Genomic DNA, 16,652 nt, shown 5'->3' on the forward strand with positions numbered 1-16,652 from the left:
GTTAATCACATCTACAAAACACCTTCAGGCAAAATCTAGCTTGGTATTTGATTGACTAAATGGATACTATAGCCTGGCTAAGTTGACACATAAAACTGACCGTCACAAACATACAAAGCAGTAGCACATGACTTAGCACATACATGTGTCCCATCATTTCTAGTTAGGGTAGTGAGAGATTCAATGTATCAATCCTTAGATTAAGAAGCTTGTGGGGCACTTGGGTGGCTCAGTCAGTAAGCATCTGCCTTCGGCTCAGGTCATGATCCCAGAGTCCTGGGATCTAGCCCCGCATCAAGCTCCCTGCTCGGCGGGAAGCCTGCTTCACCCTCTCCCACTTCCCCTGCTCATGTTCCTTCTCTTGCTGTGTCTCTGTCAAATAAGTAAAATCTTAAAAAAAGAAAAAAGAAGGTTGTGATGTAGTAGAAAAGGTTGACTAGGGGTGCCTGCATGGCTCAGTTGGTTAAACATCTACTTTTGGCTCAGATCATGATCTTAGGGTCCTGGGATCAGGATCTTAGGGTCCTGGGAGCCTGTGTCAGGCTCCCTGTGTTCAGTGGGGAGTCTGCTTCTCCTTTTTCCTCTGGCCCTCCTTCTCTCTCTCTCACAAATAAAATCTTAAAAAAAATATGACTAGGGTTGCCTGGGTGGCTCAGTCGGTTAAGGGTCTGCCTTTGGCTCAGATCATGATCCTGGAGTCCAGGGATCAAGCCCCTCATCTGGCTCCCTGCTCTGGCAGGAGCCTGTTTCTCTCTGCCCCTCCCCCTTATTTGTGCTCGAGCTCTGTCCCTTTCTCTCTCTGTCTGAAATAAATAAATCTTTAAAAAGAAAAAGGTATGACTAGATTCAAGTATTTATACATGGTAATAAGCCAAACAACAATTTTTTATTTACTGAACCACTAGAAATGTTCCAGCCACTGTGTTAAGAGCTTCCCATCAGCTTTTTACATCTTATTTTCATACTCTGTGAGATAAAATATTATTATTATTTGTATTTTGCAGCAGAAGAAATTTTATCTCTGAAATCTGAACTTTTATCTCTGAAAATCTCTGAAAGTTTAAGATATTTGGGGAACATCACACAGCTCCCAAGTCCCAGAGCGAGGACAGCCACCTGGGTCAAGCCAACTCTCTCAACCAAGAAAGAATTAAGTTTGGTGGGAGGGAAACAGAGCATGTGTTGGTTGGTGGGGTTGGATACTGGGAGAGTCATGGGAGTGAGTGGTGTCCAGCCACTGCTGCTGGGTGGGGAGGACCAGGTGGGGACACCCGACGGGGAATGGCTGAGAGAGAGCAGGCAAGCCACAAGGAGAGAGGACACAGATATGGGGCCCTGGGGGGGTACTCTCAATTGTTGGGGGGTGAGAGAGAAGACAGATGCACAGACACGGCAGACCAGTGGAAGCCATCAAACTCAGATGACTTCACTGTGAGCAGACTTCTCAGGAAAAGCACTAAAGATGCTGAGTTTGGTTTCAGGGTTAACAATGTCCCTCCAACCCCTGGCCCCTGAAGCATGAGTAGAACCAGCAGCCCAGGAGGCAGAAACCATGGGTGATATGGTCAATTAATGTTAATGGTAGTGGTGAGAAGAGGAAGAAGAAAAGGTGAGGGAGAAGAAGGAGGGAGAGTTCTGAGGTCACTTTCTTCACAGAACCTCTAATTTTTGTGGCTCATTTGTAGGAAAGTGAGCTTACGTGCTGTGCTCCTGTAACTTTTTGGGACAAGTTCTCATTGTTTTCCTAAGTCCCTAAGCCATAAGAAAAATCACGGAAAAATGGAGGATTTGAATATCTGAAAGCAGCTAGTCCAACTTGGCTGGGGCATTTTTTTGGGTGCAAAATTTATAAAATGCCTTGAAAGTATTTTCCACGGCACATTCAGTGACTTCACTCAGCCTCGCTTGGACGGTCTATTTTGGTTTTGAGTTCATAAAGCCCCTCTCTCCCCCTCGTCTCCCTGCTCAGGTTCACGTCCAGATAAAACAGCTAACTCAAATATGGTGTAAAAATACAAGCCCCTTTTTGCCTGGCTTTTCATGCTGCGCCCCAAAGTGCGCCTGGGCAGTGAAAGTGAGAAGGGGCGGGGCTGGGGGAGGGTGTTTTTCCAGCGCCAGTTAGGGGGCGGGCACCTTCAGGGGAAGGAGCCCAGGAGCCCCAGCGCCCTTGCTAGGGTGAAATTCGCTTGCTTGCTCGGGATAATGCCCGCATGCAGCGGTCGGTGGAGAGCAGGAAAAGCTGCCAAAGTCAGCAGCTGGAGTAAGTTGAGTAAATCAAGTTAAGAGGGAACGGGACAAGATTTTGGAAAAGGAGAGAATACATGGGTCAAACCATTAACCAGACCTGCCGGGTTAAGATGATGAGATATAAATTGACTGGTATTTCCTGGGTTTAGGAAAGGAAGTCTGGATGGGATTTATATCTGGTCCTCTGGCTCTGCTGCTCTCTGGTACCTCCCTGCCCCGCCGTCCGCCTGCCCAGTGGGCCTCAGGTGTGGGGCATTTAGAGCAGGATGGGGAACACGCCAGAAAGCTCTGGGTTTTGCAGCTATAAATACATTTATCCAGCCCGTCATCCTCAATTAGTGCTGGAGTGCTCACAATACAGCGCTCTTCCCACAGGCTGTAGGGAAGACCACACAGGCCTCCCAAACCTCTCTTTTCTGACTTTTTAAAACCTTTTCTCTTCACATCCTGACAGATACCTGTGGGACACAGCTCTGCCTCTTTTGGAACCATGACAGTTAGAAATAATGGCCCCGTGGGACTCGGTGAAGAGGGAATTGTGCATCTAGCCAAGTCTGGAGGTTGATCTGGCCTGGGGGCATCTTCCCTCACCCGGCTTTGCGGGCTCTGATGTTGGTGGAGGACCTGTACCCCACTCTGTGACTTCCGGAAGGGTGACTTGGAAAGTACTCCCATACCAACCCGTTGTTGTTTTATTGAACCTTCCAAGCATCCTGTGACCAAGATAGTGGTGGTTATTTGTTCCATCTGACAGGTAAGAAAAGCAAGGCTGGGAGTGCTTCTGTGGTTCACTCATGACCACACAAGTCAGGTGTAGCAGATGCAAGACTGTGAGGTTGATACAATGATCCCCATTTTACAGATAAACTGAGGCTTAGAGAGACTAGCAAAATCATACAAGGACACACAGTGAGTGGTGGAGCTAAACCTTAAATACAGGTCTGTCTCACTCTGTAGCACCCATCATCTCCACCTGCTCTGAAGTCTTGACCTCCCCACTGCTTTACCTATAAAGCCCCCCAGGAAATGCCTGGATGGCTCAGTTGGTTAAGTGACCGACTCTTGATATTGCTTAGGTCATGATCTCAGGGTTGTGATATTGAGACCTGTGTTAAGCTCTGTGCTGGCTGTGGAGCCTGCTTAGGATTCTCTCTCTGCCCCTTCTTCTGTCCCTCCCTGACTGCTTGAACATTCACACACACTCTCTCTCTCTCTCTCTCTAAAAAAAAAAAAAGCCTGGTGGGACCTTGGGAATTGGGGAAGATGGCTGTTGCCCCCGCTCTCTACATGGTACACATAGAGTTGCTCTAAGATCTACTTCTCACCATCATTCTATCCATGTATTATTCATCCATTCATCCTTCCATCCATCCAGCCAGCCACTGAAATAATCGCCCAGTGCTCCTTGTGTCAGGACCTGAGTGGAGTGCTGGGAACACACTTGTGAATAAGCTCCAAACCTGGGACTCATCCTTGATCCCCATTTTCCTTATTCTCAGGATCTCCACACCTGATTCGTTGGTGATCCTGTCAGCTTCACTTCCAGCCTGCAAGCCATTCCTTCTCTCCTTTCCATAGCATTATCCTATCCTAAGACCCCATCTTCTCAGAGTTTACCTCCTGTTTGTTTCCTGTGTCCACTAATCCATTCCACACACAACAGCCAGAGTGGGTTTTCAGAAAGCTACATCAGATCACTTCACTCCCCTGCTTCAGATCTCCCAGTGGCATTTGATGGCACTTAGAAAAAAGACAAACTCCTTATTACAGTGGGTAAGACATTGCATAATTTGGCCCCTATTAGTCTCTGACCTTATCTCCTACTATTGCTACTCATCCTTTCCCTCCTCCAGCTCCAATCACACTAGCTTTGCTTCTGTTCTTTGCACACCCCAAGGTTACCCCTGCTTCAGAGCTTTGACCCACTCACCCCTTGCCTGAAAAGCAATGTCCTGGAGCTGGCCCCTTCCCATCAGTCCTGTGTCAGCAACGTTGACTCCTTCTCAAAGTGTTTCTTGTCACTCCACCTAAAGAACCACCTTATCTTTCTCTGATATCACTTATCACTCCCTAGTAATATTTGTAATTTGTTTATTTTCTTTCTCCACATTAGCATGCAATTCCATGAACTTCTCTTCTCTACTCTTGTGCTCTCCACACTTAAAACAGTGCTTGCACGAGGTAGGCACTCAGCAAATATTTGTTGAACAAATAATATGGATAGATAAAATCCCTGCCTTTATGGAGCTTTCAGTCTGGTATGTGTTGTGTGTGGGGGGAGATGAAGACGTTTAAGTGTATATTACTATTTCCAGATGCTGGGTGGATCCCATGATTTCAGACCCTCTCCCTAATTCTGACCACTGTGCCTGGCAGCTGTCCTTTTTCTCTGTGGTCCATGATGGCTCCATGTGCCCTTTGACCACACTTCAGGGGAGAGAGAGAAAAAATATTTTGATAGGTCCATTATTGAGCGATTTATGGGGATGATAAAATTTCAGAATGAAGACTTCTGTTAACTCTGTTCTGCAGCACATTGAAGATCTGAACCTTGTGTTTTTGTGAGTTTGCACCTCAGAGCTGCAGTTCTGCCCTCTGGAGTCTAACATGCTGTGTTTTGTGTCTTTTCCCATTTGGAACTAAAATTTTGAAATATCCAGTTAAGTGTAGAGAAGAATATAAAATTGCCTGAAATCCCAAACAACAGATACAAAAGCTATTAATACTTTAGTGTTTTCCCTTCCCATATTTTAGGTACACAGTATATAAATCCATCCACCTCTATCTGTTCATCTAGAACTTTTCACAAATTTGGGACCCTAGAGTCAGCTTAAAGTGGCACGTCTGCAGCATAGGAAGAATCCATGAGGAGAGACAGATGAGCACTATGGCTGCACAGGCTCCCATGGGACCTGTAAGCTGCCGTGATAAGGGGGGTTTTGTGCTGAGGACAACTGGAAGGCACTGGAGAATTTTTTTTCAGAGTTATTTATTTACTTTAGAGTGTGAGCAGGAGGGGCAGAGGGAGAGAGAGAGAAAATCCCAAGTAGACTCCATATTGAGTGTAGGGCCCGACATGTGGTGTGATCCCATGACCCTGAGATCACCACCCGACCTGAAACCAAGAATCAGACATTTAACCGATTGAGCTATCCAGGTGCCCGCTGGCATGGGAGCATTTTGAGAAAGGGAGTACCCTGATGCAGATCATGCTTTGGACAGCCAACTGCTATGTGCTCCCCCAACAGAGGCAGGCAGTAAATTGGGAGGCTGTGTTAGTGACCCAGCTATGAGATGGGGGGTGCAGAACAGGGGGACATACAGGAGTGGCAGAATTTTGAGGACTTGACACTGTCTTGGATATTGGGATGTGGAAAGAAGAGAAGGATTCTTGTATGGAGAGGCTTTCACATACTGTTGCTCTCAGTATCCTATTTTAAGAATGGCATCTGATTAAAGACACATTCAAGGGCATCAGAAAGGGTTTACAGACCTAACAGACAAGGCTAGAAACTAAGCTGCAATAGCATGATATATTGTCATGATTAATTGCTTTCATAAGAAGAGATGATGACTGTTTGATCACTTCATCTCAAGGAGGGGGAGGTGCCCAGGTGTCAGTGAGTTTCCTCCTGTCCAAACAAGAATGATTAACTTCAATTATGGCTGCCTTTGGAAAACTGTGCAGGTCTTTTAGCTTGTTTTAAAGTATTTCATTTAGACATTTTGGAAAAACATACATCTCTATTCATAGCAATGGTTACTGTTCTGATTTATAAGTTCTGCTCCACTGTAAATCATTCAAAACTCAAAAATTAAATTTTATGGCATAACACTTTGATGGCTCTATGCCTGAGCAAAGGGCAGGAGGAATGCAATTTTTCTTACTACCAATTACGAGTGGACTTCTTTTCATTATGTCTTTTTTTTTAAATAGAGCAGATGGCTCAAGCCCCATATATAGAGAGAGCAGTACACTAATGTTCTGTTAAGAAAAACATTCAAAATTTGACTTTTAAAAAATGGTATGCTTTTCATCATTAGTTCAATCTTATTTGGTTTTAGAATTATGTATCCTAAGCATGCTAAAAATTTAATATAAATTCCCATGTCTAAAACATAGATGGATGTCTGTGGGCCTTGGCCATTTAATTGCCTTAGGTGCAAACATGAATTATTCAGCTATACTTACATGAGCAGGAAGGACTCTTCATACAAATGTGCTTGCTCTTTCTGATATTGCTTGATTCTGTTTCATATATTTTCCCCCATCTCCTAGGAGCGTGGGATTAGTTTGGTTTCTTCATTTGGGGGATGGAAGGAAGCCATGTTTATTGAGTGACCACTGTGTTCCAGGGCCTGGGGGCTCTAATGCACTTTCCTGAATTTTCCCTACAATCCTTCATACTCCTAGGTTCACAGATAATAAAACAGAGCCAAAGAGGGTCAGAGACAAAGAACTGCACAAATCCCAAATTTATGGAGTTAGGATTCGAACTCAGAGCCCTTTGGGGCCAGTCTGTACTATTTACTCTTTGCCAACGGGAAAAGAGAAACAGATCCTTGTAGCCTGTGTTCTCACACTCAGCTAAAGACAACACATGTCCCTGCTTATTGCCCTGACATGTAATATGTGATGATTCCTCCCTTTGAAGAGTTTTAGTGTTATTTATTATCCAAAGAGTTATAAGAAATAAAAGGAAAACTGGGAAAAAAAAGTGATTTCATAAGTATTCACTGAGCAAATTCTGGACACCATGCTCATAGCTGGGAGAGGGCTGCCAGGGGTGGGTCAAATGGATTGGAAGAGCCCCTGCTTCCAGGAGCCTATCAGAGAAGTGCTGAATGCAGAGAAAATGCAGCAATTCTGTGACAGGGGTTGGGGGGCAAAGAGAAGGTGGCCGTCCATGCCGCAGGGATGTGGGGAGGGAGGCCTTCTGGGGGCTGTGGCCTTTGGACTGGGATTTGAAGATAAGCAGTATTCAGAGAGGCTGAGCACAGAAGACAGGATTCCTTGCTCAGGACCAGCTTGAGACTGGCTTGCCTCTTAGTGTTTGGGATGGGGTGGGGTCACATGTGTTTATCTGTTCCCTTATCTGTTCCTTTCCTTGAATGGCCTTTGTACAAGGAAGAAGATTCTGGCAGGTACTGGTCTTAGGAGAAGGCAGCTTAGGAGCCTGGGGACCAGGCTGGGGTTGTGTCCTGGGAGTACACGGGTGTCTGGAGAAACAGATTCCCCAGGTGAATGCTGAGGTCAGCCACAAGGGGAGCTTGAGTCCCAGCAGCTTGGGCTGAGCCAGAGACCCAGCGAATGGTACCAGTTTACCCAGTCCTGGGTCTATGTAGCTTCTTTTGTTGTATCTTAGAACCACCGTTAGATCTGTTGTGAGAAAAGATTTATATAAATCTCCATTCCACGTTGATCCAAATGGAAGTATTTTGCATGAAGATAATTATCATCATGACAAGCACCACACTGCTTTATGGTATCCAGAGGTTCCAGCTGTGCACGTGTTATGCCTCCACCAGTCACATAGAGTTGAGCATGAGTTGATGGGGGCTTCTCCCAGGCACACACGTGTCCCTTCGTTTTTCACCCTCTTTGCTTGAGAAAGGGTTTACAAAGATTAGACAATATTTCTAGAGAGAATAAACATAAGGTGAAGGGGGAAATTTAAGTCACAAGAAAAATGTAAGGAAGGAGGTAGTACCATGAATGAGCTGGAAAAAGAAAAGACATGCCTTCACAGCTCATGCTTTAGTGGAAGAGAAGGTTGCTAGTTTGGTACTAGGTCTCTGGCCACTGATGACACCATTTCATCTAGTTGACTATTTGATAAGACACTCATCACACTCAGTGAGAATGTTTTACACGTACCCATCTTATCATCCCTGCTGACTGTGAGCCCTTTATGGGCAGGGCCCGTGGTACATTCACTTTTGTACCCAGTGCCTTACACAGAGAGGGATTGAAAGAAACAGATGGCTGGCTAAATAAAGAAGTGATTTCGACAACATAAATAGTATCGGTCCCATTTTATAGAAGAATTAAGAGGAGAGGTGAATTTGGATCAGGAACAATGCCTTTTGACTCCTACCCCAGTTCAGGGCTTGAACTTCTGGTTCCCAATGCACCTTTTTTTGTCTTCATGGAGCCTTTGAAAATTCTGTAAATACTGAGGAATGAGGTGTTCGTCAGACAAGGCTGAGCAGCCCTTGGTGCGTGGCTGCATTTGGCTGAAATGTGCATCATGGGACGAACGGCCCTTTGATATTCTTATTTCCTTTTTGGTGTTTCTTTTCTTAGAACTGAGAAGTTGGTTTCCCTCAGCCTTTGTTCTTTTTCCATAAACATAGCATTGCCTAATCGTTTTCTGCTCATGACCATCACACCAAATAGCAAATATTGAAAAGGGAATATCAATGAGTCTGTGAATCATGCGGCATTTATGCAAAGTCTTCTAAGAATGCACATCACAGAGTTCTGCAAATGATTAAGGCTCTGCTGTGGCTATTATCTCTTCAGCTCAACTTTGGAACCTGCTTTGACTCCAATGGCTAGAAACGCCCTTCCACATTAAGTACCTTGACACAACAGCCTGTGGCAGCTGAAGTATTGCAAATACTCTCCATCTCCAGGTTTGATTCTTCCAGGAAAATATCTGTATTCTGGGCTGATGAATCAAAAGTGATTTTCCATGAGCAGAAAACATGGTAGAACTTTTAACCTTTGCTTTATACATTCCAAGCAAGGAACATATCCATCTTTTTGTATTCTTAATGCAAAGGAAGTATTTATTTTATGAGAACTATTAAATGGGATTCCTATGCAATGTGCCATCTAGAACACAGACCATGTATGTTACATAAAGCAGACATGCTTCCTTCCCAGGGGAACCTCTGGTCTTCTTGCCTTTCTTCTCACCTCTCTGAGCTTTGATCTTGATGGAGAGATGCTTTTGCTTCTAGCTGGAAGATTCATAAATCTGAGGGGAGGAAGAAGTTGACTTCTTGGCTCTTCCCTCTCTTAGAGACTTATGTTCAATTTATCAAAGGCCTCGTCTCAAGAACATGCCTGTAACACCTCAACATCCTAGTAAGATTTCTGTGAGCTTTTCCCCTCTGCCCTTTCGGTTTTTAAAGGCTGATGCAGCTTCTGGTATGTAGGGGGATTTGTGAGGTTAATGGGATTCTTCTAGGAGGTTCAAATTTCTGCAAATATCTAATAGTGAGGTAAGAGGAGGATTTACTCTCACTCCAAGGGACACTTGAAGCTGAGACAGGACAGGATAAGTGTCTGTGCCTCCATTGTGCCAAAATGGAGGAGTTTTCTCCTCCTCCATTTTACTGAACTTCCTCTTCTAAGCTATCAGGCCCATCCAACCCTTAGGTTGGCTTTAGTATAACCCTAATTCTGAATCAGGATTATTTGGGTTTCATGGAAGTACAGGTGTAGCAGGATAGTTTTGAAGCCAGACAATTTTGGTCTAAGTTCTGACTTGCCATTTTCTAGTTTTGTAATTTTGAATAAGTTACTTAATCCTTCAGTTTTCTTATCTAAAAAGAGGTTAGCAACCCTAACTTTGCTGAATGGATAAATGAGTTAGCACATGAAAGCATCAACACAACAACCTGATGAATGCCACTTTTTGCTTCCTATGACATTTAAGAAAGAGATTGTATCCAAGGAAGGTCATTACCAGGTGTGTGTTTAAAACTATCACTAAGGCTGCCATGTTTAGTCTGTATTGGAGGAATGTTTTGGTTATCTATTGTGTGTAACAAATGATCAGCTGGTGGGGTAAAATGGCATACATTATTGCCTCACAGTTTCTGTGTGCCAGTATCCAGACATGACTTAGATGGGTCCTCAGTGTCTCTCATGAGGCTATAATCAAAATGTCAGCTGGGGTTGAGAGTTCATCTGAAAGCCCAACTGAGTGAAGATCTGCTTCCAAGATTGCAGGGCTGTTGGTAGGATTTGATTCTTTGCAGGTTTTTGGACTTTAGACTCTGTTCCCTGCTGGCTTTCATCTGGAAGCCATGCTCAGTTCTTCATCATATGTCTCTCCATAGGGCAGCTCAAGTATGGTAGCCTATTTCAACAAAACCATAAGGATGCAAGTCCACTAAGAAGACAGAAGCCAGAGTCATATGTAATCTATTCAGGGAAATGACAGCCTTTCACATTTTCTGTGTTCTGTTGTTCAGGATCAAGTCACTTAAGAAGATGAGGTTACACAAATGGAAAAGATGTCACCAGGAGGTGAGGATCACTGGAGACCATCTTGGGTTCTATGCCCCATAGAGAGCATCACTTAGAGGTAGATAAATGAATGGTGGAAGACTTTGAGTAGTTAGGTAAGGGATGGTGGTCAGAAGAGGATGGTGATAGTCCAAGTAGATGGAGATACACATATTTGTCATCTATTAAGGAGAAAGAGGAGATGGGAATGGTAAGTAGGGATAAATATAACTTTCAGGTTGCTGGCTTAATCAGCTAAGGATAAATGGTGGTGACAATCTCTGAGAAGGCGAACCAGGGAGATTTTAGGGGGGAAAAAACAATGAGTTTATTTTCAGTTGTGTATTTTAGAGATTTCTGCTGTCATTTTTACTGTGGGACTGGTCAGCCCAGGGCTCACTTCTCTTCCAGTATAATTTTATGCAGAATCCTATGGCATAAAGAAATTAAAAATGTAGTTTCTCTGGTTGAATCTGGGATGGTGATGCATGGGAGTAAAGCCTGCTGAGGGTCCCCCTTACCGCTGTAGCAACTCCTTACGTACCATACTGGTTTTGTGTTTGAATATACTGATTTAGAGTTTTAGCCACTCCATAAATCCTTCTCTAATTAATATGGGATACATAGATGTAATTTAATTAGTATCAAAGTAAGGGAAGATACTGAAAATTCACACAATTCACAAGACCTTGTGTAATCAGCAAATATTGAGAATTTTTGTGATATAACACAGCCTTTTCTCTTTTCTCTATAGAACCCTATGACAAATATGTTTACATTTACATGATTTTGTCTCTACTCTTCATTAGTCCTGTGACCCTAAGAAGACCATAGGTGCCTGAAAAAGAGATTTAAAACTATAGCCTCCAATTTCTGGATCCTGATATTTGTTCCCCTATCCAGCTTTATCATTAGTTCCTGGATTAACTTTTTATATAAAGACTTCTAAACTCTTCATGTAGCTCTGATAGGTTAAATTGTTTCCCTATTATTACTTTGGTGTGTCAATCAGTTATTGCTGTGTAAAAAAACAATACAAAACCTTCTTCCATATAAAATAAGCATTGATTTAACTTGCATATCTACAGGTCAGCTGGGGTTTGGTGACATAAACTGGGTTTGGCTCACTGGTGCTAAGCTACAGGTTAAGATAAGGTCTGCTCCATGAATCTCATCCTCCTTGACTCAGCGGGCCAATGGGAGTATATTTTTTTCATTGTGATGGTAAGGGCACAAGGCACACCATATTACTTAAGCACATTTCAAGTGGCGGCTTGTATTCCACCTGCTAACATCCCACTAACCAAAGAAAAGCCTAAGCCTAAAGTTATGGACAGGAAAGTATATTCCCATGGACACTTCAGGGAGGGCATGAATATCTTTGAACAATAATTTAACAATCAGTCTTTACAATTAGTAAATTTTATAAAGGACATGGAAATCCTTGACAATGTCAGATGTGTGTAGTAAATATTTGATAATTAATAAATATTCTCCTTCCTCCCTGCCCTTCCTTTACCTGTTTCTTTCACCCACTTCCCCACCTGAGGCTTTGTAGTTTTTGCACATAACTGACCAGTATCAGCAAAAGGTAATGCTCTATCAGCAGCTCATACAAGTATGAGACTATCATTAGATTGTGAACCACTCCCCAAATGTAGAGAAAGAATTTTAGAGAATCATCCCAAGGAACTAGAACATGGTTTTGAGAGGCTTGACCATGCGCTCTGATTACATTGTGTTATAGCTTGGTGTCATTAGTCATAATTTAAGTGGATAAGCAGAAGGGAGGAAGTATGCATTAAGAGACTCATTAAAGAGGGTTCACTTACATGATTGTGGGGGCTGGCTAGGTAGGTGTGAAGTCTGTAGTGCAGGTGGGCTGGGCAGGCTGGAGATCTCAGGTAGGAGCTGACACTGAAGTCCATAAGCTGAGTTTATAACTCAGGGAAGCTTCAGCTTGACATTTAAGACCTTTCTACTGACTGAATCAGGCCCACCGAGACTATCTGGGTTAATCACTCTTAACTTCAAGGCAACTGATTATGGACTTTAATCACATCACAAAATACCTTCTGAGCAACATCTGCATTTGTGTTTGATGGAATAGTTAGCCTAGACATGTTTACACATCAAAGACTAGCCCTCTTGAGTAAACTTGACAACCTCTGGTTCCTTGTCTGTGAAAGTGGAGATGATAGTATCTACCTCACAGAGTTACCAATGATTAATTAATTCATCTCCTAGAGTCACCACCCCCTTTCTTGCTCCTTTCCTCCATCCCTTTCTGCTTTACTTCAAGCTTTGTTGCTAAGATAAACCTGTCTATCTCTCCTGAATTCTTGTTTTTTAGTGGCATATCTGGTAAGAATCTGATGCTGGACTAGACATGCTGGAAAGGACTGGAACTCATCTTTATTATAAAAGATCCATTTTGCTTTTTACTGGCCAACACGTTAAGTCCTAACTATTCAGTGTGAACAGGTCCAGAGGCTCCTGTAAGTCTAAGTAAATGTCACTACAGTCTGGTCAGTTCTCTGACCTGGATTGCCACTGGCATAGACACATCTCATTATCAGTGATTCAGGTTGTTTCAGAAAGAGGGTGCTTCTGACTATCAGAATCCCACACAAATTGGAGGCCCAGAAGAGGCTGAGACCAGGGGTGAAATACTGAGAGAGCAGAGGAGGCTATGGATGCCAGCATTTCTCCAGGGTTTTAAAAATCACTAGAGTCGAAGGAGGTCAATGTGTGGGTATCAGCTATGGCAAGCTTCTTCTCCCTGGGCTACACATTTCTCTTCTGCACATGAGAACATCGGCTGAGGTAACTCTGTGCTTTGTTGTCTTATCTGGTGTACCACTGATGGTGAAAGGAATAATTATTCCAGGACAATACCTCTAAACCGGCTTTGTCTAGGTCATTTGGATCATGTGGTTATCCTGAGGTTGCATAAGTTCTGTAAGTCCATGAATCTCTAGGGAAGATGAACATTTATGCAACACCATTCATATGCCAGACCCCAACTTACATCCAAGTTACCTACCATCACATATTTAAACTGCTTTGGGTTTGCTTCTTCCCCTGGTCAAACCCTGGGGTTCAGGCTGCCTCATCATCCTTACAGTCTTTGGCATAGGATGGTTTCCCCACCAACTTGTGTTGCAGCCTTTAGATCCTCACTCAGCCCCATGGTGCTGGTAGTCATGTCTTCTCCACAGAGATAGGACAGGGAAGCTTGAAGGCACTCCCACTATAGGAGCAGGCATGTCTTCAGTCTTTGCAGGGCTCCCAGGCAGAGCTGTGGGTCTGGGGATGCCACGCCTGCTCCCTACCTCAGGCCCCAGCCCTGGGCTTTCCCAGGCAACGTTACCTCTGATTGATATTAAAGGTCATGCAAGGTCCTTTATAGGCCGGGGGAAGTGAAGCTTATTTCTTGCCAGGGGAGTTGTTATGGCTGGTATCACAGGGTTTACAGGCCCCAGGAACTATGTCATGGGGCTTTTGAGTTTAAATGGAAGCAGTTCATAGGCTCCAGAAGACCTGTAATGTTTATAAGAATTGCACAGCCCCATGCAACTCTCTGGTGCCCACAATTCAACCCGCCATTTCTCAGTCGTTGTAAAATCCGGGCTGTCAAAGTGAGCATCGTGCTCCAGTTTCAGGAAGAGACCACAGAACTCAATAAAACTCAATATGGAACTTAAAACACAGCTCTCTAGACTACTTTGAAAACGTGAAAAATGCCCTCTGTTCTTAAGGTTATCTCAGCTTGTAAACCAAGGCAAAGTTTTCTGCTGATACATAAAACTTGAGAGATTAAAGAATGCTATTTTTAGGGGGGAGAATGAGACATCTAATGTTCAGTAAGAACCGACCTGGAAGTTGCAGCTGATTCTTAACTTTAAATTTATGATGGCTTCAACCTGTGTGTGTATATGTGTGTGTATATGAATGTGTGTGTATGTATGAATGTATGTGTATATACGCAGGTGTATATATGCAGGTGTATATATGCATGAATGTGTGAAAGTGTACATGTGGGCATATGTGTATGTTTTGGGTGTGATTGTATATAATTATGCATGTGTATACATGTGAAATGTTGTGTGTGTGTATATGCTTGTGTGTGTGTGTGTCTACTTTCACTAGGGACATCAGGGAAACCCTCTCTGAGAAGCTGACACTTTGAATGAAGGGGCAGCCATACAAAGACAAATGATCAAAGTCTTTGAGCTGGAGAGTGTAATATATTCAAGGAATACAATGAAGGTTATGTGGCTAGACCATGGTGTTCCAGGTGTGGTCAAGGGAGATGAGATCAGAACGGTAGGCAGGCTTCCATCACATAGGACACATAGGACTGCAAAGGCTTTGTTTTTGGACTAAGGTTTAAGAGACACCATTGGAGGACATGGGGAGATAGAAAGGAGAAGGGAGTTGGGGGAAATTGGAAGGGGAGGTGAACCATGAGAGACTATGGACTCTGAAAAACAATCTGAGGGTTTTGAAGGGGTGGGGAGTGGGAGGTCAGGGTACCAGGTGGTGGGTATTATAGAGGGCATGGATGCATGGAGCACTGGGTGTGGTGCAAAAATAATGAATACCGTTATGTTGAAAATAAAAAATAAATTAAAAAAAAAGAGACACCATTGGAGAATTTTGAGCAGCAAAATGATATATTCTGACTTACACTTAAATATAGAATGAGTAAGTCATGGGAACAAAAGGTATAGCTTAGGGAATATAGTTAATGATACTGTAAAAGTGTTGTGTGGTGACAGATGGCAGCTACACTTGTGGTGATAATATAGAGAAAAAGAACCACTATATTGTACAACTGAAAGTAATGTAGCATTGTGTGTCAACTATACTCAATTAAAAAAAAAAAAAAAAGAATATCCTCTTGGCTTTTGTGTGAAAGCTAGAGAGGAAGCAGGAAGCCCAGCTAGGAGGCCCCTGTGGGAGTTCAGCAGGGACTTGGAGAAAGATGAAGTGTTGACGGCGGTGGGGAGGGTTGGATCTACTTTCTCCTTGGGAGCTCAATGATTATGCTGTTGAATTTGGTGTGATGGGTGAGGGGAAGAGAAGCATGTGAGATCATACCTAGACTTTGGTTAGCAGAGCAAGATAGTTGATGGTATCCTTGGCAACTATGGAGAATACTGAAGGAACTGGTTTTTAGCTGGAGGAGGCTGAAACCAGGCATTCTTTAACCATGTTACCTTTGAGAAACATATTCTCTTCCCTCCCTTTCGCTCTCCTCCCCTGGGCTTCCTCTCACCTTCCCTCTCCTTCCCTCCTCTCCCCTCTCCTTTTCCCCCTCCCCCTTCCCCTCACTTTCCTTTCCTTCCCTTCTCTCCTGTGTATCTCTCTCCTGCTTCCTTTTCTCTTCTTCTCTTTCTTTCCCTTTTCTGAAAGCCTATGCACCATATTAGGTGCTAGTGATACAAAGGACAAGGTGATGGGATTGTTGTTTTCAAGTAAATCACACACATGGGAGTGGTTGATGCATAAATAGTTAGGGGCTATTAAGAGAATGCTTTAATAAAGATTTGCCAAATTGTCACCGAAACAGAAGGGACATAGCTACCTCAGGGTTCTTTAGGGAATCACATACAAGAGATAGCATTTCTTGAATTGTTTGAACTTTCCTGTCTTGTACCCAAATTCTTATTTCATTCTCTTGGCTTTTAACTTTTAATCCGGCAGCTGGTCATTGATTCTTTTGTTATACACACACTCACTTTTTCTGGGTTGAATTGCTGGCTCTTTTCTTGGCTGAGGTTTTAGTCTTTACACTTGATGTATTCATAGATTCAGAGTGATAGCTGGCTGAATCTACTTTCTGTTTCCAGTACAGCTGACCCTTGAACAACATGAATTTGAACTATGCAGGTTCACTTCTCTGTGTGTTTTTTTCAATAAATATATTAGAAAATATTTGGGAGATTTGCAACAATTTGAAAAAACTTACAGATGAATCACAAGGCCAAGAGATATTGAAAAAATTAAGAAAAAGTTAGTTATGTCATGAGTGCATAAAATAGATACAGATAATAGTCTGTTTTATTATTTACTGCCATAAAATTTACACATATCTATCATAAAAAGTTAACATCTATCAAAACTTTCACGTACATTTATAGATCATACATGG

The 16,652-nt window shown here is 43.1% G+C and overlaps 1 long non-coding RNA gene across 1 annotated transcript in view; it reads left to right on the forward strand.

Moving 5' to 3' along the window:
• The first annotated feature begins 10,142 nt into the window (after positions 1-10,142).
• LOC309863030 overlaps positions 10,143-16,652 on the forward strand; it is a 29,983-nt gene continuing 23,473 nt past the window's right edge. The window contains exons 1-2 of the long non-coding RNA XR_014310861.1: positions 10,143-10,221; positions 10,459-10,513. This is a non-coding gene — a long non-coding RNA (uncharacterized lncRNA). The remainder of the gene's footprint in view (positions 10,222-10,458; positions 10,514-16,652) is intronic.

Source organism: Mustela nivalis (assembly GCF_964662115.1).
Source record: "Mustela nivalis genome assembly, chromosome: 4".
In the NCBI taxonomy this organism is placed as follows: domain Eukaryota; kingdom Metazoa; phylum Chordata; class Mammalia; order Carnivora; family Mustelidae; genus Mustela; species Mustela nivalis.